We start from the raw sequence: 27,309 nt of genomic DNA on the forward strand, positions 1-27,309 counted from the left end.
AACTGTGACGACGCTGCGCGCTGGCAAGCATTAGGAGCATTGAAACAATTGACATCCGGAACAGGAGCGGCACGCCCGCAAAGGCCCGATTGTAATAGCCAATTGGCATCCTGAATAATGCCTTGTTGGCGCGCAGGTTATCACCGTAACCGTCACTGCTTTCAGATAGCACGTTGCCATCGAACGTGTACGTGCTGAGGGCACTGCAGCCACTGGTATCCCGCGCTAATTCGTCGTCTCGAACTAACTTAAAACTGGAGTAAATCGACAATGAGGGTAGACTGAGCCATCACACACGTATTATGATATTACACCAGAGTGGTAAGTAGACGCTTCACTGCTTTTGTCCGCCTCCATCGGCATTTTACAACAATCGCACCGGATTCACTTACGTCATTTTGTTCAATGGTGCCGACCACAGATGGTCGCTAGATACTGCGTTATAAATGCGTTGATCATACGATTCGTAGTGGATTACAGCGGAAAAAACGAAGACGATAACGGGATAAATGCAGCTAACGGAATTGAGGTTTAGCCTTGTTCATTTCCTCTGGATCGTTGACTTTGGATCCTCTTGTAATAATCTAGGCTGCCATAGCGATCCTATTTAATAAACCCAAATGTCCAAACTAAGTCCTAGTAGAACCTCATCATTTTACTCGAACTCACCTATAATAATAATAATAACAACAACAGCATGAAACTTGGAGGAAGCTGGTGGTACTAAGCTCTAATCTCTTATCGTTTATGATAAAAACGTTTAAAATGGACTTTTTATATTTTTAAATAGTGTCACGGTTCTAATTATATAATTATTTTTCATCTTCGGTTAGAGTACACAATAGATTTAAAACTATTATTACGCGCCTGTGTTTTGTTTGAAGTATCAGGGTATGATATTCTATGGAAAAATTATGATTAGACACTCATGTTATTTGACAAGAAGTACAGGACAGAAAATTTCGGTGCAATTTATCTTAAATGTTGTTAACATCGTTACCATATAAGATCTCTATAATTCTGGGTTTACACCAACTTTTACTGGATTTAGCAGACGAAAACGCTACCAATGTTCCACAACCAATAGAGGTAAACCAAAGCAACTATATAATATACGAAGCGTCGAAAAAAATATATAAACCTAAAAATATTGTGTTGGACCCTTCGTGTAGTGGGCGCTTTTGAACGTCTTTTGTGCGCCTATTTTACTATGTCAGGTTATTACCAAATGCTTTCGAAGGGCTCCATTCCATTGCAATCCAAGTGTTAACATTTCGTCAAGCTGCCTTATATTTTTGCATTTAAGCTGAAAATGCTACTTCGAATTCGCTTATATACAGTATGTGGTAACCCAAAGATACCTACGATCAGAGTTAGCTGCATTTTTGCTATTAATCTATTTATGTAGAGCTAAATATGATTGAAGTATGATTTCGATAGTCTCTGAGGTCTGTAATATGACTATTTCAAATATCTTTCAACGCTTTCCCGCTTTATTCCTACGTGCATCGCATTTGGAAAGAATCCGAAAGACCGCCAAGCCAGATTCGCACTCAGACGCATCTGAGTAAGAATCAAATTTTAACTCAGATCTACCGAATACGGAAGTTAGTGCGCCTTCGAAATGTCTCTTCTAAAACCGGTGAGCTTTGGAGCCGTCGAATTCTGCCAACGGCGGGTGTCAAGTGAGCGATTGCTTGAGTACACGAAATAAGGTTATTTGATTAATTGAATCAGTCGTGTGACAACGAGGCCTTAAATGGAGCCTGTTAAGACGATCGAGCTCTGAAGTCTCAATCGACTATCACAATGATTTGAAAAAAGAAGGCCAGAAAAAATTCTACAGCATGATCTACTGCATGAATAATCACACTTGGGACCCTGAATTAGTACAGGTTACTATATCGCATAGCTCGAAAATATTTTTACCTAGGCCTATAGGTGAGCTAGCTAGTGTGTGTTCGTAACGTTGGGTTCGTAAAGGTTTATATGAACGTGTTTTGCAGGACGCTTGCTATTATGGGAATAAACTAAGTGCGGTGAGATTTACTATTGTTTCCCTCTTCAAGTAATAGCACATTGCCGAAATAATACTTACGCAATAGAAATTCGTATGTGAGACACGCAATAGACGTTTTGCACTTGTTTGTTTCCGCGAGATTATTTGATCACTAGTAGTACGTTGCGTGCCACAAAATCACGTTCGCCCTTGTCGTTGCCTTAAGCAAAACGCGTCAATTTAACCAAGATTTTGTCATTCCGAACGCAACTGTGCAAGTCTTCTCGAAGATAAGCAAACTCAAATACTGCTAGCGGCGACTCTAACGGTAGACATCTTTGTGAATACGTCAAATTACTCTTCTACTTCGTACTTGGCAACGATATTCGGCCGTCAGCTTTCTCTCTCATATTGTGCTAGAGACCATTGCTATATTTATAGGGAAAGCGTATTCGAATTACAACTTGGTCTGAGTTCTTAGCAATTCTCAATAGAATGTTTCTGAATTCGACGGGCACGTCTGAACCCTCTTCGGTGCCACGAAACGTCCCTCCTCTAAGATCAATATTGAAGCAAATCTTAGTCATAATTAATTTCTCGAAACAGCCGTTCTCGTACACCATCGTTCTTCATTAGACAAAGAATGACCTAACCCTAGGTAACGCTTTATCGCCGTAGGGGCATTCATACTCTTGCAGGGCGAATTGCCGCTTGAAAATGTTTGTCATATGGAGTACAATCACATCAAGATGAAGCACTGTACAAATCATAGAACGACGGAACAGCAACTTTTGTACTCAAAAAAAAAATGTTACAAAAAAAAAAAAAGATGCTTACAACGGCTTTGTTCATGAGTACGGCATTAGGCTGTAGCTATTCACCCCTAGGATTTAACCTCAACTTTTCCCCCTATAACCCTGGCGATCTACGAGTATATTGATAGCATGCACTTAATCGGTCATCTATTACACTCAAGATCAACGGAATATACCTTGTGGATAATATCGGCACAAATATCGGAACACTTCTCACGTATTTTACGTTTACGTATAAATTCCATAATAGACGTACATTGCGATAGCATGTACGTCCATTATGGAAAAAAAACTGTCCAATCGATGGATACAGCATGAAATGCCGGATGGACGAGCTAGGCATCTGCTAGTCATTAGGTGGTAGAAGAAACACGTAACGCGCGAAAATGCGTGCCTGTGCAACATAGAAAGAAGTCATTACCTACATACAATATTCACTGCAAGCGTTGAGGTATCTATATATTGGCCTATGATGGCTGGCACTGATATAGTAGTAATTCGCTCGACTCGCTCTGCCTTACGACAATTTGTTTCAGCATTGCCTCTTCAGAATCATATTTTATAGCAATGATCAAGCAACCCAGATCCGTCAAGATACCATTAAATTCTGTCACCCAACAGATTCTAGATCTTGCTTTACTGTAGCATCAGAACGATTAAGGCTCTGCTTGAACATTCCGCGAGTCGCTCACCTTAGCGCCAAAATCGAGATATTTTCGCTAACTTTTATATCTAGATAAAGAAAGAAATTCCGAGGCGTTTGCCAGTGTGCGATATGCTCGTAGCAGCGAACGATGGTGTGTCTGAAGGTGCAACTCTAGAGAAAAGAGGATGAAATCTCTCTGTGAACACGCAATATCCATTGTTTACAGGCAGCGAGCGCCCGTCGACCGAGTTCACTAGACGACCGTCGTGTACAATTGACTACAAAAAAAAAGGTGTGTTTACTTTGTTGACAAGACACTCTGGCCTAACTGCTACTGTTACTCGTTCAGGTGACAATGCACGTCTGAATAACAGTCGAGGACGATATATCTAGAATCGGCGACTCAGCTGAGTCAATTAGCTTGCGAGCAATATAATACATGTTAGAAACTATATTAAATGAAAGTGTGCATTCGGGGAAAACAATCACTCACAAGTTTTACGCACAAACATGCACGGGCAGCTCTCGTCAAACAGACGAGAATTGTTGTAGGAAAAGCTCGGCCGCATGTGGAACAACAGGGTGACCTACGTAAACGCGCGTTGTCCAATAGAATTACTATTGGCATCACTGATCTTTTGGGAGTACCTGATCTGATGCAACGCCGTCTACTATACGTATTTCGAAATTATGCATCTCGTTGTTTTCAAATCCTCTCGAGTGCACACAGCCACTATGCTTAATAGCATTGTCCGTAGACTATTTGCGCTTCATCAAAACCAGCTCTATTTAGATGCCGTTTATAAAAATTATACTAAACTCAAATAGTAATTTCAATGGGTGGCATTGTTGTTTGCGTTATTCATGCGTACGCCTACGTGTCGTGCTGTTATTTGGACCGATAATTGTGCAAACTTACAATGTTCGAATGATAAACACCTTTGCCATACCTATTTTCTTCACGTAATGATAAAAACAATTTATTCTGGAAATAACGAGTTCCTGCTTCGAGTGATACCGTGTGTGAGTCGAATCTGGGCGGAAAAGGTAATAATAATAATAGCTATTGGATTTGTCACTGATACGGTTAATCTTTATGTTTTTCAGTTACGGGTTTTTATTAATAACAAAACAGTATATCTAGTGACCACAAGTATTCGATCGCATTCTCTTTTGCTCACCACGAACAGGCGCTTGCATGAGTCTATCTCAATTGGCTAAAACCCAATGTTCGAAGCCTCCAGCTGAAAGAGGCTGCGATAGGGTAGTCTCGATCCACAGGTATTAATCCTACGTCAATTGACCGAACTATCGATCCTAAACTGAACAGGACTAGTGAGCGATAGATCTTCTACCAGCCAGTAGTAAGTCTATGATAACTGTATGACTATTGCCGACACAATAATGTAACTACTTTTTTGTTTTTGTTTCTGCTGTTTAGGTTGAAATGCTATTGTTGATAAATGGGTAGCAGAGAAATACTGCACGCCGATATTGTTTGTGTGCTTCAGGAGCAGCAAGTTACGAGAGACAGCGAGCTACGGTGTTAACACAGTAAGTGGCACCGGCGGTTCCTTGTAGTACAGTTCAGAATAGAGCAACCAACGATGACAACGGGCCAAATAGACTATCCGGGACCGATGAAATAATGAATGATACCCTGGGGCAAAAACTTATATCTGAGTCACCATCACACGCCCAAACTTAAATCCAAAGGCAACTAGATACTTCGATTATCGTTTAGTTGTAGCATTCAACACAAAGCCAAGGTCTCAACTTTCTGACCACTGCTGTTGCTACCAAAAATAGCAATGAGTGTCTCGTTGGACGGGGTAAAAACGAAAAACATTCAGTGAAACTTTTTCATTGAGGAATATTGATGCATGGATTTCACAACATTTTGTAATGATATATATCTTATGAGGCTGAGGCCATCACGTTCGCATCGGTCTATATAGTGTCTAAATGGTCCACATCTGCTCGTCTGAGCTCACATAAAAATCTATCAGTGTCGTAGAGAATTTTTGTACGTTCAATGATCTTATTTCGAAGGATTTATCGAATAAATACTGATAGAAGATATTATCTCTCGCTTGTTGAGTTGACTAGACAATCGACGTAACAGAAGGATTCTACGAATGATACCTGTTTGTTACCTAAGTGCCCTGAAAAACTAAAATGTTTAACTATAGCTTTTAAAGCGCGACGTGGCTTGGGTGAGCAATGCACATATCGTTGAGTCACTGATTCAAATTTTACCGTTGGCATAGGATTGTTATGCCGTTTTATAAGCTTCTTCGAGAAACCCTAGGAAAAGCCAGCAAAACTCACCTTGGCTTGATCTGTCAATAGGGGCAGGTCGTTGATGGTGTACCTAAGAGGTTCATTCTGATACCTTGTTCATATAGTAGAAATAGCCAAGGATGCTAGAAAAAGACTGAGTACAAATGGGTGTTGGAACCAGATATGGAGTAGGAAAAAGCGATTTTGTTTACAGAGAACATGTGTTTCCATAATCACTTTGCGCGGCAAACTTTATAAGACTTAACGGTTTCATTCGAGACTTTACGACATGCGGCAAACAGTGGCCTCCTTCTTTAATGTTAGGGTGTTCAAAATCAACTTTGGCGACCAAATAAACACTTAGACTTTCTGTTACAGGAAGAATTACTTTCTTACGGGGAGAAAGTACTCTTTCAGATTGTACTAGGTTCTACATAGACTTGCCTCTTAGAGCATCGGATAGATGCACTTTTAACAAAACTAACGAAAAACTTAGTTATATTTGATTAAATTATTCATTTTTTAAACTGAAGGCCGTCAATGAACGTCAGCGCAACTTTAGAAGCCATGTGGGTATAGTGGTTGTTTATGTTACTCTACCTGTAGCTGTTATCGTTCTTGTTGTTATTACGATACTAGTTACTGTGTGCCTTACAATCAATCATGTTGAAGTTTTACACGTTTGTGTCAGTATTTTAAAGTCAAAACTGTGTCCTTCTTTATTTTTGCTCTGGCCCCTTTTCGAGTGAGCTTTGAGGGGTTCCGCTTTGCTTCCTTACTTTATTTGATCTTACGGCAGCCGAAGCCGTTCATATATTTATCATCCGTGCCATTGTATTGATCACCGTCTAGCATGTGGGAGGGAAGAGAGCCATCTGATACTTGAAAGCTCCAAAATGAAAAAGGAAATTTTTATTAATAGAGTTGATTTCATCTGCTAGTTTCGGTGTGACTGAAAATGAAAACTTAAAACAAATGAAAATGACAAGAGTGGTAGAAGCAGAATGGACCGTCGGGCTACGATAGAAAAGCTATCGTTTTTTAGTGGGGCTCATCAAACGCTTTGTCCTAGGGGGGCAACAACCCTATAAGGAAATCCGTTCCTGAAAAAGGAACTCCGAGGTCGGCCAGAGTCCGGCAGTAGTATGGTCGTAACCGGGCCGGATATTGTCGTTATTCGTGGATACGTGGATTCTTTCCAGCGCGTTTGAATACCACAGCCCAAGCAACCAACTGGAAGCAGGCGCAGACTGACATGTCCCTATTTTCCTGGCAGCGTTATATGAGTATTGTTGAATTGCAAAAAAGACCTTTCCCAGTGAGGATCTACACTCACACCCTGACACACATATACACGAACAACCTCACGCAAGCAGATACTTTGCTTTTTTTGCCTGTCGCCCTGAAAAAATAATAAGAATCAAGGAACCGTAATGGCCACTAAAGCAAGAGGAAAGCAAAGAGGGAAAGGCAAAAGGGCCCGGAGGAAAGGAAAAATAATTCGGTACGGTGATGCAGAGAGATAGACAGACAGGTAAACCGAGCCACCGTAAACGAGGTTGGTAGCAGAGAACCTAAAAAATGCGAGCACCGGCTTAGGCTTCCTTGCGCCATTCGGTCGCTCAAACCTGCGCCTGACCACTTCGCATCTCTGTACCGTTCCCGCCTCCGACCTAGACACTCTCTGTCTGCTTCCCGCTGAGTTCTTTTGGGGAGAAGTTCTATTTCCCGCCGAGAAGATGCTGTGGCGCGTAGTAAACAGCGTCTGCTCCCATATATTGCTTACATTACGACAACAAGCGTGTCAGATAGAAAGAAGTAGTAATGCAGGGCTGACGACGAATGAGTTTGCTGGAGTCTAGATATAGGGTCTAGTTCACCTTGCGTCTGTCCACTACGATGCAGATACGCGTTTGTCGACCGTGCATGCGCGACCAAAGATAGCTTTTAAAGCACACTTCTATTTTTTCCATCTTTCGTGGCCTTTTTCAGCGAAATCTGTCTTTGCGCGTGCCCTTCGGGCTCTTCTACTTCACTCCTTTCCAAAGTTGTTTTCGGCGCTATCTCTACGCCACTAAAGAACGTGCCAGAATGGCTTGCATTTTTGCCATAACAACACGAACTCTTTGCTGCTACCACTGCCGTTGCTGCTAGAGCTGCCGACAGTCACAGCCGAGTGCATTGTATTGTGTAGTCTGACGCTTGCCACGCCAATGCCGGCGGCTCACTTTGCTTCACTATTAGCTACCGCTATTAGTAATTCTGCCCCTGTTGTAAACATTCTTACTTGTGTATCCAGTCCACGTACGTGCACACGTACCCCACGTACTGCTGCTCACCGTCAGTCGCAGTCTCTCATCGACTAACGTCGGTTCAGTGAAACCGGCTGACCTAACACGGGGCCAAAGTCCTACACAGGACAGTATCTAGGGTAAGCTGCCCACGGAAGGTTCAAATCGTCGGGTTTGTTACCTTTCTGGGGCCACCGCTGAAGCTGCACAACGTTGACTCCTAGTTGTGTGGTAAGCTCAAAGCTTGCTTCTTCTTCGTCCGTTCCAAGATGTCATTCGTCATACGAAGCGACGATGTGGACAGCGAGATAAGACAGCCAATCCACATAGCCAAAGCTCAGAATGAGGAGGTTGCCGAGTTAAATCCTTTTCAGTGGCATTCATTAATACGTCTTCCAGACAACTTTATGGCTATTTTATGTTAATCCGTTCTTATTTAGTCACTGAAGGTTTTAACGGTATAGCATCGTGTTTTAAATGAAAATCCGATCGAATCATAGGTGCCCCTAATTAACTTAGCATAGTGTAGGGAAATTGGACTCTAAAGGATAGCACTATCAATGGGCTGTTTTTCAAATAGCTCCCTCTCTGCGTTAACGAAAGTGCAGCGGAAGAGTAGGCCTCCGACAGGCATCTATTCGGTGGCAAAAAGTAGGCACTTGCAGTGCTACAGCTACCCATATGAGGCAATACGTGTATTATCACGACGGCGCGACACCACTGTTTATTCATTATCCGTATATGTGTTCAAACGGCCTATAAATAATGCGGAGTTTTCAGCTACTACTGGCCTTTTGTCGTGGCTTAATTTTTATATAATTATTTCATTTCGTGCATTAAATGCAGATAAATAAATAACCGTTGGCCCTATGCAGCAACTAACGCCTGAAAAGTAAGGCGCACGTTGTGAACGCATACAGAAGCATAAAGCAAACGCTTCCTGTATTTGTGCTCGTTTAAGTGTCGCTAGCAGCGTGTAGCTCCAGGATGTTTCAATAAGTAGGACTGAGCGTTTACTCGAGTAATTAGTCCTGCAAAGCTGTCACCTTAAAATAATAAATATACTTGATAGTAACTATAATCATCGTCCCTGTATATATAAACATCGATTGATATAGTAATTTCCAAAGTTGACTTATTTGTAAACTTACTTTTTCTGCAAGTCTCTTGTGCAATGTGGTATATGGGCATATGTACCGCGCTCAAAATTATGAACTTAAATGCACTATTTTGCCAGATCAGAACGTAACTTCCTACCACAAATAGGATATTGTTCTTATTGGTTATACAAGATTTTTAGTCGTGAAATGAAAATGGTTGGGCTTCATTTTGGTCGTAGCAAAAAGCCATACGATCATCCAACCATATTGAAACGAGGTTACATTTATATTGCTCTCAGGAAATAAATAAATAAATAAATTAACCAATTGAACATACGGTTTCCATTCTGAAGATGGACGTTGTATAGTCGTCATTAACATGAAAAGGGGACACTAATTGACCATTGCAACGTTAAAGTTTATGGAAATTATTGAATTAGGGCAAGTGAAGCGACATCTACGTGCTCAAGAGACGCTAGGGCTTCGAATTCAGGTAAAATTTACCAAAAAACAAGCAGACTAGGTCTAGCGTTCCAGGCTGTAAAGGCATTTAACTTATTGAAACCTCTATTGATGATCGTAAACCTCAGGTATTTGCAATAGCTCGTTAATTTTCTAAACTTAGTTACCATAAACCTAACTTTAGGATGGTATTCTCCTCACAATTCAAACACCTGTGTAAAATTCTCGTTCAGGGTTAGTGGACCTAAGCATGTTCCCGCAGCGCAACGCTATAGCGGGATTCTACAGCATTCTACAAACGGAATGGCATGACTTTCAACATATGATAGTATATATTAAATAATGACGATCTATCAAGTTCTTGGTGGTTACGATATTGTGAGACCCGCAAAAATAGGCTTATATTCAGGTAGAATTTTGGTTTAAAGTTATGAAAAAGAAAGTTTTCTCAATTAGAAAATAGGTTTTCAGTTAAGGTAGCGTTTGTTTTAGGGGTTAACCCATTTTTTTTCTAACTGAAAGTTTAATCTGTTTTAATTATAGTAAGTGTAAGCTTATTGGTGCCTCTCCCCTTGCATACGTCCAGACGATGTACCACAGTGCGCACGCTTTACCTAAGGTGTACCTTAATGAAAATGAAGATAATTTGAGAAATAAGAACCTTAAGAGTCATTTCGGTTTTCGAGTAATCGTTAACTAACAATTACGTTCCTTTATTTATAATTAGAGATGAAGAAAATCATGTGCAGGTAGTAAAAATCAAGAACGCATACAAATCTAGAAACTAGTGGCTTCAAGGGGGCTGACATGAGAGTTATGAACGGAGCCAAACAATCGTTATGTCGATAATGGCAGGGGCCTCAGGGGAAGTTATCCGCTTTGAAGACGCTCTTCCCAGGGGACGCTTGAAAATTTTCGGTAGTAATAATCTAATACTGCCGCTCTCTCTGCTTGGCTTCAGTTTCCCACGCAGACAATCATTCAGTATCGTGGTTTTTCTTCATTCATCTTGTTTCCGTGGCTTCTTCTCTCTTAGGAACGCACTTTTGTGTTGAATTGCTGTTCTAAAAAATCACGAGGTCCTATCATACGACAATTCACTATCTGAAAATAACCTATGAAGGCCAATTAACAAGTGAAAACAGTAATGGCCTTGAGCACATTTTGTAAACCGGACAAATTTCAGCAGCTCCATTGTATACAATTCAGCGCTGACTTTGACTGTGTTCATCTGCTTCAGCCATTGCGTCCACAACAAATGAACAAACTTCCTGTTTCTCGCTTTAAAAGTTGATTTTACGAAGGCCTAAACGTCTCCTTAGAGAGCGCGTTTCTTTCACATAGCCATCGAGCAGCGAGAGCCATGCACTATCCTTCTTCTGTCATCTCCTTTTCTGATTCTGTTCGGGCCGGTTCTCTCGTATTCTAGAAACGTATGTACATAGCGACAACAACTGCCTTAGCTTCTTTATACGCTGAAAGCCATCGTTACTGCCATCCCTTACTAGCTTCGTGTCAAATATACGTCAGACTAGCAACACCTTTTGGCGGTCATGTCATCCACGATGTCAGCAGCGGCTACATGAGTTATGTCTCACTACAACTGCAGTAAGTTCATACAAGTGAGCAAGTTCGCGTCGGCGAGATGTAGCGTTCTTCACGCTGGTTGGCAGCATCGTGTTTAGAGACGGCTAGCAATGGGTAGAGATAAGGAAATAACGATGGGGTTAGAGAACGGGTACGCGAGACGGGTTACTGGGTCCGTTTGTCCCGAAACTGCCGTTGCCACCGCTACAACGAATGATACAACGGAAGATGTGTGCTGATAGCGGATGTGCGATGCGTGAAGTCAGTGGACCAGAATACATAGCGTAGCACGACGCCTCCCCAAGCACGCCTAAAGGCAAGGCCAGGGTAATAAACGACGACAAGGCAATCATGTATGTAATGGACTTATGTCGACGACAACACGACTCCACTTCAACCCTGGCCTTACTACCCCTTCTGCCCTGTTCCCCATTCCTTATGTGCCACTTAGGTTGTCGTTGTTCCGAGTTTACTTTAGGAGACGGTATTGCCCACTGCCAGTTGTTGTTGTTGTTGCTACAAGCGCAAGACACATTTCCTCTGTGGCAGTAGAGTACGCTTTAAAGAGTAGTCAAACATCCCGCTGAATCGTCCCGGAAAGCGGAGCTGGGTGGATTTTGCAGTGGCTAGAGTGTATAAAGCAGATCGTTCATTGGATGCTGCATTTGTCTTGCGCTCTCTTGCGCTTCAAAGCGCTGTTCGATGCACGTGCACTATGTTACCCGATCATCGTGACCACAAGGGTGCAACGTTGTCATATATAATATTAAGGGTTTATTCTTCTAGTCCTAGTGTTGACAATACAATTTTTCCTCACTGAACAACATTCAGCGAATTTTGTTCCAGTTGTCTGGAGAAAATACTCAAAAGGATGCGGAAGAAAGGGGTAAACAATTCAGTGTGGTGCGATCGTGTGGTCCTAGCAAGAAGTATCCAAACAAATTGATGGTACGATACGGGTAAATGGATCGGTTATTAGCTGAACAGGTAGCTGCAAACTGAGATAGAGGCGAAATCGAATATTTTTTTTATCCGTAGAATAAGTGAAGAAGCCGAATCTTATGGTACTGCGCAGCAAACGGACCACGGTGAAGTTTTTCTCAGAGCCGATAAAATAATACCATAATGCAACTTGGACAAGTGATGACCAAGGTGATTGCTTTAACTTCGCATTTGGTTAGCTTAGCCGATGACTAGGAGGAAATCTGTTTCCAGGCCACGAAGCGATGACGGTAGATTGAACCAGAGCGAGCCCTGACAATGCTAGCGCCAGTGGAGACTAACACAGTAGTTGTGGAATAGTGTCCTACCAATGCAGCAGGCCGACTATTCAGCAGAGTCGGAATCAGGCTACTCATAAGCCAGTCGTTTTGAGAACATTGCATCGTCGCAGTCCGCCAATGCACTCTTAGGGCTGCTGCTGTTGGCGTGTCTGTTACTATGGCAGCGGATGGATGAAGCGAAGCCGTTGACAGCCAGGCCGAATCATTCATAGAGTGCACTTCCGGTACTGTTGGTTTCTATGTGGGCGCCAGCTGTGTAAGTGCGCTGCGTTTCGACTTGAGTGGAAAGCCTCGGGCTACGCAATGGAGTCCCGCCGAGATTCGTCGGGCTGGCTCATTTTATCCAGCCGGCGGCCGTATCTTGTTCTACCGCCAAGATCCTTGGCCGAAAGGCAAGACTAAGTGATAGGCTGGCTGGCTGGCTGGCCATAATGGCCTGTACGAACGGTCTGATGACACCGTGAACAGGGTCTGCTGCTCTCGTGGCCACTTTTTACTTGAGTGCGGAATCGACTGAACTCGCTTCGATTTTTGTCGGCCTAGATCGCTCGAATCTTCTCCTGGACTTTTTGGATACCGTCGGACCTTCTGTCAAAACCTTTGTTAAGGCCGTGCTGTAAAAAAAAAGAGCCGGCTTGGCCTCATTTGTGAACGGCGCGACATTGCCTTCCTGGCGTTTCACCAAATGCCTCCATATACAAAATAGAGGATAACGTACCAGAATTACCAAGTCTCAAACAAAGAGGACTTACGAAATAACAAAACGGTATGTAGGCGTCTATACACATGCGTATTCGAACGAGAGCTATACAACACAACGCGATACGAGACCGCCTTCAGTGGGGTCTACAGAATCGCGTAAGTGGTGAGGCGAAATGCAATCTAATAACGATACTACGCTGAGTGACCAGGCCAGCCGAAGCTAACATCCGTCTCGCAGTCGTTTGCTTTCGTGTCGAATGTACAGCAAAGAGAATCGAGATAAGTGTAGAGGTTGATCCACTTCAAGCAGTACCATCACGACCTTCCCCACCTTCGTTTCGCCGCCTTCATCATTCGTTTGCCTAGCCTCTACAGTCCAATAGTACACGAAGGTGAACCCCTAGGTTCTTTTTTCGATGACATAGCAGCGACGGTTTTTCCGATGGTCGGTACAAATAAATGTTTCGTCACCAGTATCGACACGTTCGCGCACAAGCAAAGCAACAGCAGCTTTTAGTCTGAAGACATCGTACATACATATCATGGTTTTCTCTATTATGCATACCTGTATAGACCCCCCCCCCCCCCGTGTCTGTGGATTTGTACTTTTACAGTAAATTTGTTGTAGGAACAGCAGTCTACCATGGTACTTACAAACAGTGGCGCGCCTCAGACAGCAACAAGAGGAGGTTTGGCTTTATGGTGATACCAGGACGCGGGAAGCACAGGCCGACCCGCTCAATATCATTTCTTGGTGACCAACAATGCCAGCTGCAGACATCTGTTAGGTACAGGACTATAAGAAAAGTCTCTCACCGTTTTGTTTCCTCGTTGCGTACAGACTGGGTAAACAAACGGAAAAACGCCGGGGCGCGCCTCTTTGCGCGGTCTTCTCTGCCGCCGGAGACTACCCAGGGGGAACGATGTTGGGACTACGTTTAGCAAGTGATTTTCTTCTTGCTGATGGCTGGTAGCAGCGTTCGAAAAAATATAAAAGAGCTCCCTCTCTTTTCTATTTTCCTTTTCGTCTTGTCTGTTAGTTTACTCTCAATATATTCGTAAATCCGCTAAGTGAAAAACGTCAGGGGGAAAATAAGAAAAGAAGGAAAAAAAAACTGTGGCAAAACAAAAACTGCCCGTATAGCTGTAAAGGGGAAAAACCGGGAAAATGTGACCTGCGTAGACATCATTCAAGAAACGTTGGCGAAGTAAACAGCGGAAAATTGATATATCGAAGATTTTAATGTGTATGGTCTTTCTAATAGAGAATATAGACATGTTATGGATAAACGGCTGGCATACCATTAGAGAGAATACAATGTTATGTCAAATCTGTGAGTCTTTATTTAGGCATGGTAAACCAGGATATGGTCTGCAGTATCTTTTTTACTAGCTGAGTGAATTTAACACGTTCCTATATTTACATACTCAGTTTTATAAATCGCAATACAAATATATATATATATATATATATATATAGATAGATATACGTGTAAGCAGGACGATAATCCAAAGGAACGATTCCTGACCAGCTCCTCCATTTGTGTCCAGTTTAAACGGACCTTCATCTACACATATATATGGTAGAATTAACACGGCGAACTATAATTACGTAAATACACAGTTTTCTATAGTTACATATAAGGAATATGGAAGGGACATGGGTTTCAATTCTTAATTGCAATGCAAATTCAAACCGTTCAATTTTGTTAGCTGATGCATAACTAGCTTCGTTTACACGTAAAAACCCAGAAGTATGTGTTACATAGCTTTTTCAGGCGAAATCGTTGTCGTCATCATCACATATGTTAATGTCACAAAATCTCACAGTTGTGCAATGCAATCACGTATGGCATAACAAACATCCTACTTCGTTCTGTTCGTACCACATGAAAATCACGCTCATGGACACGCCTTCGTTGCGCCATCGCTCTACATCCGTTTGCAGCATGAAATATCTAGGCACTTAGGCCTTAGGGATTCTGTCAAATCTACAAGAGACTCCGTGCAGGAAGTTTGGTCCGGCACAGGGCTTGAATTGCTACAGATGAAGTAGCTATTCATTGTCAAAGGAATATTTCTTCGAAGTTTATCTTATTCTACTAAGATGCATGGCTCGATACCACCATTCCGAAGTAAATGTATGAACGGGATAGAGTGGCGACAGCAGGACCCAGTTAAATTGGTGCCTTACATTTGTGTCAAGAGATAACTGCGGTCTACGTCCATCGTTTTTATACAGACCGATTACGATTCTCTGATGCAGGGAGTCGAACGAATTTGAGGGCTTTTACAAAGGTGTCGTTAATGAGGAGGCGTCTAGACTCTGTTCGAGCAAAACATCTGCCTAAACTGAGATTGAAAGTGTTCGAATCGAAGTAATTAATTGGGCGCGCTTAGGCAAACCGATTTTAGAGTGTCACACAACTACTAGCTCTATTCGGTTCCCAGCGTTACGTGACGCGTCAGGTAATGCATTTTGCCTGTTGTCCTAAACAAGAACAATAGTCGCTTTCTGATGAGCACTCTCGTCTTACACTAGTAGCTATTTTCGGAGAGATTGAAGCGCATTTCAGGCACGCCCCTGGCCTAGCACAAGGCGTTGTCAAACTTTAAATGAAAAAAAGCTTCTTTACGAAACAAGAGGCGTTCTTCAGGTTTTAGGACCGCAAGCTGAAAAGGCTTACAAAAGTTATAAACACCCGCAAGCGAATGGCAACGACTGTGCTTCTATCTAGCCATGTGGCTTCGGACAGAGTCTTCATAGTAAGGTTGTTGTAAGACTGCAAATCGTTTTGTGTCAGACTAGTATCGTATGCTCCAACGACATCTTGGAGTCACCTGTTTCGTCATCCCGAGACTGTCCGGCAACGCGAACTGGCCGAGACACAAGGGTGCGTTTCAATGTCTTCAGGTGTCCTGTGAGGTTTCGATTTCATTAGTCAAGTATATAACATAAACATTTAATATTAGAAGATGCACAATAATCTACAGATCAACGTGGGGCAATATTTACTAGATTACCGGGCTGCGGTACCCGACACACAGTGAGCCAATACCGATGCAACAAAATATTATGGAGTGCGTTGATCATCCAATCAAAGTAGGTCTATTTTGCCAAATCGTCCATGATTTCAGTGTTAAACTCAGAACTAAGCAAACGTATAAAGGCATCGTTCGATGACTGAATACCCGCGTGTATTATAGCTATTTTATACGTTCGATATAAAACAGATTATTAGGACCTACTAATAGACGTTCGGGCCCATTAACAGGTCCAATTATTCCTTACTAAACGGAATCCTTTTCCGAGTTGTTCATTATTTTATGCAACAACCCAGTATATCGCGGTTCATTTTTGACCAAATAATTAAACACGTACTCCATCTGTGTATATATAAGAAAATTGTATTGTAGATTAAACAAATCATCGATCACTATGTACATCGATCCTGAGCGTAACGTTTGAAGTTAGTTTACGCTTTCTTTAGTATGAGACAAAGCTCTTCTGAGATTTCGGTGAACCACTGAAATCGTTTTTCTATCTTTGAGCAGGCTTATCCGGTTGTTCAGGATCAGATTCCTACTCTAGCCTGCTTCGTTTGATTCTAGCCCGATCATACAACCTCTGATGCAGTTGTTGTTTTTATTGTCACTCCTGTGTTTGATGTGTTGGCTCCGAATGCTCTAGTCATCTGCTAGTGCGTAGCGAACCGTGTAGACATGGTGTCTTTAATGAATAAGACGCGCTGCTTACATGACGGCGTACAAAGGATAAATGTTCTGCTGGCCTATGTTAGCTCTTGATCAGACAATTGTAGTTCTACGGTGTGATGGCTCTGAATGGAAAGCCCGATCGGGAGTTATTATTTCACGTTAACAGCTATATGAATACACGAGTACACAGAGCAATTGATCGAACGGCCCCGAGATACACGTCCGTTACCGGGAAAGCTAGAATTTATCATGCACAAAAACGATTCTGGCATGGAAGAGACGAATCAATTCATGGCATAGCCTGAAGGTCGTGATGGACTATGCGGAACACAGTCTTGGTCTTTTTGGACATTTTATTGCTAATGAATAGGCGTGGCAAATGCTCTCTTTCAGGGATTCGCTTAAGTTTGCAATGAATACCTTTGGTTCTTAGGTGGTTTTGGAAGCTCTAGGAGGCAGTAAGGTGCCATTGTAATATCAATAAGTAAACTAGTTGAAATCCATATCCTCTGTCTAGACATATAGGTCGATCATACATAAATGCATATATAGGCGTGCATCCAAGGGTAGTATGGATCTAGTCCTGAATGTTTATAGCATTGGACCTATGTCAACACGGCCTTATACTCAGCCAGCAAGTGATCGGAGCAACCTTTGCGTTACGTCGGTTATACAAGCATTGGCATTGTCAGTCGACATCAATCGTATTCGATTTTAGCACCTAACAATGGGCTGTTTACCATAGGTATTAAGCTTCGTCTAGCAGTATTTATCCCTTGCGGTAGAATTTGTCCGTTATATCCAGCTCGGGTGATTCAGTTTCGTGATATTGAAAGCCGGTCTTTGTGATTACGCCTTGGTAGAGCTCGTGCGAAAAAGATGTATCAGCTTCATAGTTAAGGCCAGCTAAAAATAAAATAATTAGGTAGCCGCAAAGAAATAATCTGATCTAACAAGTTTCCAGACAGGTCAAGGCGAAAGCCTCAATATCAGAACATGTCCTAGTTAGGACAATCTGAATGCGTCAAACGCGTTTTTATAGACCTGAATGAGATTATCAAATTATATTGAAACAAGGTTTTTTTTAATAACTAAATTCTGCTGGAAACAGGTGCATTAGTTACGAGTAACAGAAAACATAGACTAATAAATTAATCTTTTCTCCAACTTAGTTGGATTATTAAGGTGCTTTTTTCAATTTAAAATACTGATAGTGAAAAATGAATTCTTCAGGTCACCATTTATATTACCGCATATTTGATGTACATCATGCGGTCAAGATTTCAAATTTTTATGGGGATTCCTTTAAAATTAAGCTTTGTGCAATCGAAATATAATCTCAGAGCAAAATGTCTAGCGATTATATAGAACTAAACTTGTGAGTTTTGGTCACGTCAATCGGCGTAATAGTTCGGAAGGCGCACTAACGTCTCGGCGCTGATTTTCTCTGTCTGTAATGCTACGGATAGGCATTTAGTACAGAGGCATCGTCTCTATTCTCAATTATCGTTGCCAATAATGGATGCCTTTCAAGACAGCGAGTCTAAAACATAGGCGTATAAACCCCCTCCATTTCAACTATTGGTTGTCTGAACAAAACAGCATCGGCTATTGCCTTTATGATATCTGCCCTGTTTTCGCTTTCCAATTCCGCTCAACTTCCCCGTTCGCGGATGATTTGCACGTACGCCTTCAGGTGGTATTATTGCCTTCATGGACACATCCATGACCCCTTTTTAGAAGGCTCAAAAAACCTCAGCGCTGAGAATGCTTTACCAGAAAGGCGAGTTCATTTTCAACGTTAACGTAATTTACAGTGAAAAAATTCAGATTGACAGGTAGGATAAACTATTAGGATATAACTATCGGCCTATCGATCTGATCTGAGCACTTTAATTAGAGATAACTAATCGCTTAGTTGTAATTCCCCAGTTTCGATGATCCTAATAGATATGTCTGTTCTGATATGACGCCACGGATTACCCAAGTTACATAAAAACGAATAATATAGATTAAATTATATCTAATAAAGCTTTCTGTATGCTGTTCAAGTGAATAACATAGAGAAGGAAATGTGTCTATCTTCATTTCCTTCTTGCTACTTTATTTTGAGTCAACTGAGGGGCTTTGATAATGATTTTTAAGCTCGATCGACTCAAAATACACTTTTAATTAGAATTTTGTCGAATATCTGCTGCGAATGCACGCCAACAAGAGATGGTGTGGCCTAACACAACACTATAAACTTGCCCTCCCGATTACTATCTAGGTAAGGCCATAAACTATACTTTGTGTGGGCTACTAATATCGAGTCCACATTAGCTCCTCGTCTGACTTAGTGGTGGTCTCACCTCGTAATTCGCGTAATTCTACATTTTTCCTCTGACAACATCAAAAATGGCGTTGTCTCTCTATCTCCTTTCTAAGTTCTTCAATCTAGGATTGGATGGTTGGTGCCTTTCCGCTCCCGGGCTTTCCACGTCCGTGCTGGCATGTTAAAACGACAAAAAGCCGACATCAAATAGATTAAACCATTCTGAAAGGAAACTGAGGACGTTCCCCCGACTACCATCAGGTCCTGAAGCTGTATAACATCATTCGAGAGAGCCAGCTTCTTCGAACAAGCTGTTGATACGTTCCAGAGCTCTTCAAATCGAACGTTCAAAGCCCATTCTTTCAGCTACTGCTTACTTTGATTTGTAAACAGAACGTTAGTTGACAACGGTCGAAAGCTTACTATATGGTTAATGGCCACGAAGCTTTTTTCTAGTCGCCCCTTTCTCTGCATACTGATAGATATACGGACGCTATGTAGTATACAGTACACCTACGACAGTTGCACCTAACGGGGATGGTGACCTACAGATGTGCTTGCTAGACACCTAACTAGTCTGATTGCACTGGGGACGGCCGGAAAGCAGAGTGACTCACGATGTGAACGTGACGGTTATGTCAAGTGTGAAAGGAGCCCGACAACGATGAAAACACCAAACCGACAACCAGAAATCGGTCCACTTGTTGAGCAGTTTGACTTATAGTGATCTTACACGATGTCCATATTTTGGGCCTCAAACTATAAAGCACCCTAAAGCCCCAAGCATTTATGAATTTCATCGAATGCGGCGCATTCGAATTTCGCTGCTCCAGCAACCCCGCACTTTTGCGAACGGCGTTAGTTTGACAGAGTTAACTCTTCAATGAGAGAGTTAGTTTTATTAGAGGATCTGCAGATACACTGGCTTTAGAAGCGGGGTGCCGTTCGCTATACGACGAAAAATTCGGTAGGTCGTCGGCTTGCCGTTATTATGTTCTCTGTGCTGTCAGCTGAAGCATCGATAACGATGGTAGCTCTCAGTTCAGCGGCAGCAGGAAAACAGCGAGCAAAAGCGAGAACCGAACGGCGGTCGCTCGCCCGAAAGGGAATTTAAAGGCGGGACAGACAAAAAGACGACAGTACAGTGCAGCCCTGATGCTACAGCCGTAGCAGCGGCAGAGGGACCGTGAGCATCGTCGCTGTGGTATAGGTTCTCGCTTGCATTTACCGTTTCTAGCTAAAACCCCAATATTATTTTATTCTGTTCGACGCATTATACGCTCTCTAGTTCTTGAGTTCTGCGCGGTTGCAGCTTCTTCTTTTTTTGTTTTCGCGCCAAATTTGTTAGGCCACCGATTGTGTTGTGGTGGAAATTTACGACACAGTTTGACACAGGCTACTCATGAAGCAGAAGGAAACCCGACCCACTTCGCAGTTGTCCTCTGATTGCGTCCCTACAGTTATCTCTCGCCTCGCCACAGAACCGAACAAAGCTCGGATACGATCCTGCATCGTGACACGAGGAACGTGGCCAGTCTTTAGACGGATAGGAATTGTTTCATTGAGTGTTTCTGCGGAATCGCTGCCCAAAAAGAAGCATCGAGGTCGGATCGGAGCAATGACCGCTGGCCGCTCGTACCCTGCGACGTGATCCGAAATGCTGCTTGTTCGTTCATTGCGATGCGACACTGCGACCTCGATAGATAACACTTTCCTGTAAACGAATCGATTGAAACGGACGAAGCGGAGAGGAGCGTCGGTATCGTTTGGACTCAATCGGGCGCTGGGTTTATTTGCTTTGTCGTTAATGATGAACACGAATACTAAGCATCAGGTAGCGTTTATCATAGAGATAAAAAAAAAAAAAACAGCGAATAAAGCTATGGCTGCTAATTACAAGCTGTTAAAACAGCGCAAAAAGTAGTGCGGTTGAAATTTTATTATCGTTATATATTAGAATATGATTCTCTACAACGATTGTCAGTTGTCTAGGTATATATGCGTATGGCTGTGATTGCAGGTAGAAATTTGTTCGCATGTAATATTCCAAAGACATTGATATTTCCTTGCAGGATAGACCCAGGATGCACAGTCGGCTAATGGCAGCCGTTTAATACCTAATCATTGAATTGCACAAAGAAGGAACTCCAACGCGCCGTTTGTTTTTTCTACTGTTAAATGGTTAGGAGGCTATGCTGAGCTTTTTAAGCTTAATTTTATTCATGCACACCTTTTAGCCTACCTGAACCAGCCTCTTTAGTGCTGGTCTTAAGTAGCTGTTCTTCGGGTTACTACTGTAAATGAAATAGTTCATATTTTATGTCTATAAGTAACGTTAACTACCATACATTGGTTCAGTTGTCACAGAATATAAACCCACAGACGTTCTCCCTGTGACTTCACGCAGTAACGATATAGATATCTGCTTAAAAGCTAGTAAAATGTCTAGTGTTACGCGTGAAGTCCCTAAGCGAAGTAAAGCCAAAAATCAAATTACCCTGTACAAAAATTATAAACATTTGCAAACGACGGAAGGAACCATGAGGACGTGGTCCACGTGTTGGCTGCACACTAGGCCAGAGATTATCGCTCGCAATGCCAGTCTACGAGATCAAAGCAAATAGCATTCTGTGGATATCTTTTTGAAGTGTTTGCTAATATTTCTCAAGGATTCGACCAGCTCAAGGTCAACTGAAGACACCCAAAAAGCAAAGTTATATTTTGTGTGGGGAACAATCAGTTTCTCTTTACAGCCCACAAACTTTCCGTCGGTCCTAAAAACCTACACTTTCAACAATGACCCAGTAAGAAAGGAGCCATTCGTAACGTTGCGAGCAACGTCTTTAGGCGTGGACATTGCTAACAACACACTCAACTATATCGCCTCAAATAACTTTGACCAATATTATGGGAAGGGTCCCTTATGCCATTTACCATTCGCTAATTGAGCGTATTCCTAGAGATAGTTACAGGCGTCAAGTTGAATTTCGGACTATCAGCTCTAATAAGTTAGTTTAATGTCACTAATAATATGGCAATTATGTCGTACCTTGTGCTAGATGACACAAGTAAGTTAGAAAAACGTAACAGTGATCTAATGATTTTAACACGGGAACTTCATTAGAGATTTAGGTTTTATGGGCATCGCCGAACGCAACTTTCAGCTGCTTATTTTTAAGCTCACTCGAACGGTGTGGTCTGCAAGACTCTTTATTTGACGGAGTGCACTGAAATTATCAGGCCAGACAACCTTATCGACCTGTTTAAGGCTACCTTTAAGCAACCTCGTACGCGCTCAAATTACGGATGTAGCATATTTGGCTTATACGAATCGAAAAATTAATGTCTATAGTGCCTCGCCTGTCACGCAATAAAGCCGTGTGACGACGTATTGATTCCAAAGTGCCGCTTATTGCCGATCAATTTACTCTTTATATCTCTTTACTATTTGTATTAAAGTTCTGTTTAATAGACGTCCTTTATTGTTTTGTGCAGTCTAATAAATTTTGGACTACTACATATACTTCTCAAAAGAGATACTTTCGATATTACTCTGTAGCAAATGTTGGCTAGCTAAACTACTCCCTGACCATTTTTTCTGTAACAGATATATATGGCCTTTTGTTGATAAGCGGCTGTAACTTGTTAAAATTTCAACATTTATTTCTAACGCCTTTCTGCGCCGAGATTAAGTTTATAGCCACCTTGTAGACTTCAAGTTGAAAAACTAATACAAAACAATTTTTTGGAGATGGTCATCGCTCGCTTTGCGCTAAATAGAAATGTGTGTTGTGCAAAAAAAAAATACAGATAATAATGATTCTTCCATGGCGACAGACAAAATGAGCTCAAAAAAATTAGGCGACTATTCCGACAAAGTTTTTTTTTAAATTTCCGAAAGCTTCATATACATACATATATATATATATATATAAGCAAAGAAAAATGCCATACATTTTTTCCTACGTACCATCCGACTGACATCTCTAGCACTAAGACGCAGTGGTTTTTGGGCCCCTAAATGGGTTACTAGCATTTAATTCGCAAAGTGTAGATAATTACATTACTGGAAGGATGTACATTCTGGGCCTGCGCACACGTCTATCATTCTTTATCATAACCCACAACTGTAAATGTTTTCTTTGCAACATCATATCTGATTATATCCTTCTAAAGTAACAATTATAGCAAATTGTTTAATATTTGAACAAATAAAATTGTGTCCAAATTAAGATTAAAAATGGCGAACCCGACCCAATTGGCGCCTACTTTTACTACCGCTCTAATTTTTGACTTAAGCCTTCTTATTTTTTAACTCCATTTTATATAGGAAGTGTATCTACGGAATTCAAACAAAAGCTGACGGTATGTCAAAGCTTCTCGGGGAGTCTAAACGCTAAAACCCTGACAAAAAAAAACCTTCTACAATTGACATATTGAAGCTTTTCGTTTCGCATACATTAAATTAGCGGATTTGCGATAAAGGCGGATTTAACTGTACACTTTTACTAGTATTTTTATGGTCCCATAATATGATATCGTAGTCATACCACAGGATATTCTTATATTAGCTAATTAAATCGGTTCTCGTTGTCGTAGCTATGACACGATCACCATAGTATTATAACACAACAGCATCGAACTATAGGTGTAGCGATACCGTATTTCTACATGAGAAAGTTAAATACGTACTTCTTGCTATGTTGTCATACGTACTTTCGTTTAGCTGCCAGGTACTTTGGCAAACACCAATGCTTTATAATAAAAAGAAAAAAAAAATGTATACGCACATTGGCATCTTGTTCAACGGTGGCTTAAAATTAACGATATTTACGAATTGAAACGTAATATATCGATAAAATGTTTTTTTGAAAAACTAGCAGACGATGTTTCGGACATGAAAGAGTACGCTGCTATAACTGGCGTAGAACTTTTCGGTTCGGTACTTTGCGACTCGCAGCTGTGCCTGTTGCACTTGCCGCGTTCGGCTACCCCAATCCACGATGTGGGTAAGCACAACGTTTTACTTGTACATACCTAGTTACGTTCAATTCAGTTATGGTAATTCTATAGCCAGCTACAATTGATATCCTAATTGTATAATGTTTGTCCATATGCATTAGCTTGCCCGTGCCCACATTTCGAGTCCGATCTAAAGCCACAAACAGTAACAGGAATAATATTATCCTGTACCCTCGAGCGTTAATTGATAATATTATTAGAACGCTAAGTAAGCGCTCAGGTCTTGCGGCAGGACATGCCCTCATTAATATGCAAAAAGGTATGGCGTGACGCAGTAGTGAGGTAGCCTCCCATATGTTTTACGTCGTACGAATAGGACCTCTGCAAGCAGAGACTGCATTGATTTCTTTCTAGCTGACGTAAAATTGCTTCAGCCAACGTTTTCGGGATGGTGGTCGAAAGGGAACAGAAATCCTGGGAAGTTGGCTTAAATTAACAAACTCTGTAATTTCGAACGAAAAAGTCGTTATGGGATTTTTTTTTGAGTGGATTTGAATATTTCTAAACCTGTTTCCTGAACCGGCTTCGTTTACAAATGTGTTGAGTGATTGAAAAAACCCCTGCAGAAATAGAAAAGTTATTAGTGTAATTATAGGAGTGCAGCGACGGCATATTGCCCACTAGGGCCGTTATTGGGAGAAAAATCAATAGAAAGGCCTAATGAGAGTATATGGAGGCAATCAATAAAACAGCGTCATTTACTGTTTCGTAAGAATGTTAACGTACCGTTGTCGATTTGTTGACAAGTTTACAGCTGTCCCATTCATAATGCAGTTTCGTATTTAGCAGGAACTTACAATAATGCTTGATATAATAGTCAATACCTTCAGTTTATACTAACCAGTAAATTTGCAGGTAACTATAAAGTTACACGCTTAGTTGGGCTGCATGTGCTTCTTGGCTCATTTCGATGTCTTCGTTAGACAATTTACCTCAAACATACTATCTGAGAGAAATCGCGCGATGATTTATCATGGTTTCTGTAGCACTAAAACAGCGCGAGGTTTTGAAGTAGAGCGCTCGTTTTGTCATGCCTGGCTAAATAAATGCCAGCTGAAAAAGCTAGCCTAGAGCAACTAGATCAACGTTGCCAATTGTGGTCTTACGATGCGAAACTACCCATAACGATTATAATAGTATTATTTATTATTATAGGTGATTATTTATTCGAAAGACATGGATAAAATTAGCAGTTTATTGTCTTCCTACCGGCAAATAAATCGCTAACAAATTGTATACGAAATCATGCTTTCCGTTCTACCCTAGTTGGTCCTTAGCTATCCCTAGCTATGACACAGTATAGATTAAACGAAGCATAGGCTTGTTGATTGTCGCGTACCGATATTGACAGGTTGACGGGGTATCTACGTTATCTTGAAGCATGCTAGTGTTTGTCTACGCAGTGGATACGCACTTCTTCCTGAATCGTTTTCGATCCCACGCATAGACGCACGGCCGCTGTCGTAGACCGTGAGAGCGGTATTACTAACACGTATAAAAGATAACCATTTCAACACGTGTTGTTGTCCAGAACGAGAACATCGTTACTGCCATATCTTTTATCGTTATATTGGGAAAATTTTCCAATCTGCCGCTGCTGAAGGTCAGCAACGAGAGGACGTCGTACGCCAGCCGGCGACCGAGTGACAACAAATGTGGCAAAACGGCATACTGAATCAGTAGGTAGCCCACCCAAGTACGCAGAGATCTCACATAATTTACTCTCTCCGAAAAATGCAGCGGGCTGGTCTGTTACAGACCATTCTGTAACGTCGTCTATCCACAGCCGGGCGCATAGGTACCGATGATAAGATCAGCAGCCTCCAGGATATGCCTCAAGCGAGACGGAAAACTCGGTCAAAGGTATAAGCAGATATGATTGGAAACGTTGTTTGAGACTCGATTCGAACGAATGAGTGTCACATGCCCGTTTCTGCATAATAAAGTGTATTTGTGTTGCAGGGATGTAAACATATCGTCGGGTGCGGGGACGAAATGCCATTTCTAGGCTCTTTGTATAGGCTATTTTAGGCACGTTGGACAGACGATACCAGAAACGAACGATCAATGAGAAAAAATAGAAAAATTCAACCGACCTTCATTATCTGAAATAGCACGGCAGCAACCGCTGCGACAGTACGTAAAATGCGGTGTCATAGAGGAAATGAGGTACAACTGAGTCGGATACATCGAATTTAAACTTCCATTTAGCATCAGTCGTATAAATCGAAGGCTTGGCTAGACGGTGGAAATAGCTTTATGGCTATGGCTTGTTATTTGGAATAGGGGGTCTCTTTCAGTTGATAATAGTTATATAATTAAATCATACGACCAATCGAGCTTAGTTAGCTCAAAATGGTTGACTGTTAGCCACCCATCTAAAAATTATACTGACTACCACTGAACAATATCAGAAAATAGTACAACTTGCCTAGCCACGGACGCACAAAAAATTGGCATTCAAGCGTCATAAGTAGCTTCTATTGCATTGAAGTCATCGACTGTTTTTAAAAAGATCGCTTTAAGAGCGCGAACGACTTCTTATGCAATAGCGAGCTACCAAGATTATCGTGTCTGACCTTCTCTATTTTGACGTCCGTTAACGTTTGCACTAAATAGCATTATCGATACGGATGATAAGCATATACATGTTTAGACTTAAGTAGTAAAAAAAATTGATTACATCTTCAAGGCGTTGCTTGGTAGTTCTCGTCTCTGACGGCCATTCTGTAATTTGTATCTATTCTTGTGCCAACAAAATAACGAATACGGATACGAAAACCTACGTACGGCTATTTAAGGTCGCCATTGGAATATATAATTTTTCATTTTAACGGAAATAATCAGTAAAGACATAGCCAGCTTAGAGTGGGCCATTCACATCTCGTAAGCAAAAGCCTGAAAAGTATCTATCGTAGTACTATTAACTTAATAATTATTAAGTTTCATTTAATAATAATATAATGATTTACATATAGATACGAGTCAATATTGACTAATATCTAAATTTCAAGTAAAACCTAAAGTTAATCTCATACAGAGCCCTATAGACCGTTCAAAAATCGCGGTCTATCACGATGTACAGTGG

General features: G+C 41.5%; 1 protein-coding gene and 1 long non-coding RNA gene across 4 annotated transcripts in view; one reads left to right on the forward strand and one right to left on the reverse strand.

The window, feature by feature from the left end:
* Window positions 1-27,309, reverse strand: part of LOC111265576 (MAM and LDL-receptor class A domain-containing protein 1) — a 110,181-nt gene that overhangs the window by 80,254 nt on the left and 2,618 nt on the right. Inside the window, exon 1 of one of the 3 annotated variants that reach the window (XM_022842373.2) lies at window positions 25,561-25,809. The exons of the other annotated variants lie outside the window; for them this stretch is intronic. The gene's annotated coding sequence lies outside the window, so the exon portion shown is untranslated. Of the gene's footprint in view, window positions 1-25,560; window positions 25,810-27,309 lie in introns of those variants that run through there. 3 annotated transcript variants of the gene reach the window in all.
* On the forward strand, window positions 12-14,469 carry LOC111265579 (uncharacterized). The gene is made up of 4 exons (XR_002683529.2): window positions 12-321; window positions 3,687-3,752; window positions 4,902-5,014; window positions 13,797-14,469. It is a non-coding gene; the product is annotated as an uncharacterized LOC111265579 (long non-coding RNA).

This window comes from Varroa jacobsoni, unplaced genomic scaffold, assembly GCF_002532875.2.
Source record: "Varroa jacobsoni isolate VJ856 unplaced genomic scaffold, vjacob_1.0 scaffold_989, whole genome shotgun sequence".
NCBI classification, from domain to species: domain Eukaryota; kingdom Metazoa; phylum Arthropoda; class Arachnida; order Mesostigmata; family Varroidae; genus Varroa; species Varroa jacobsoni.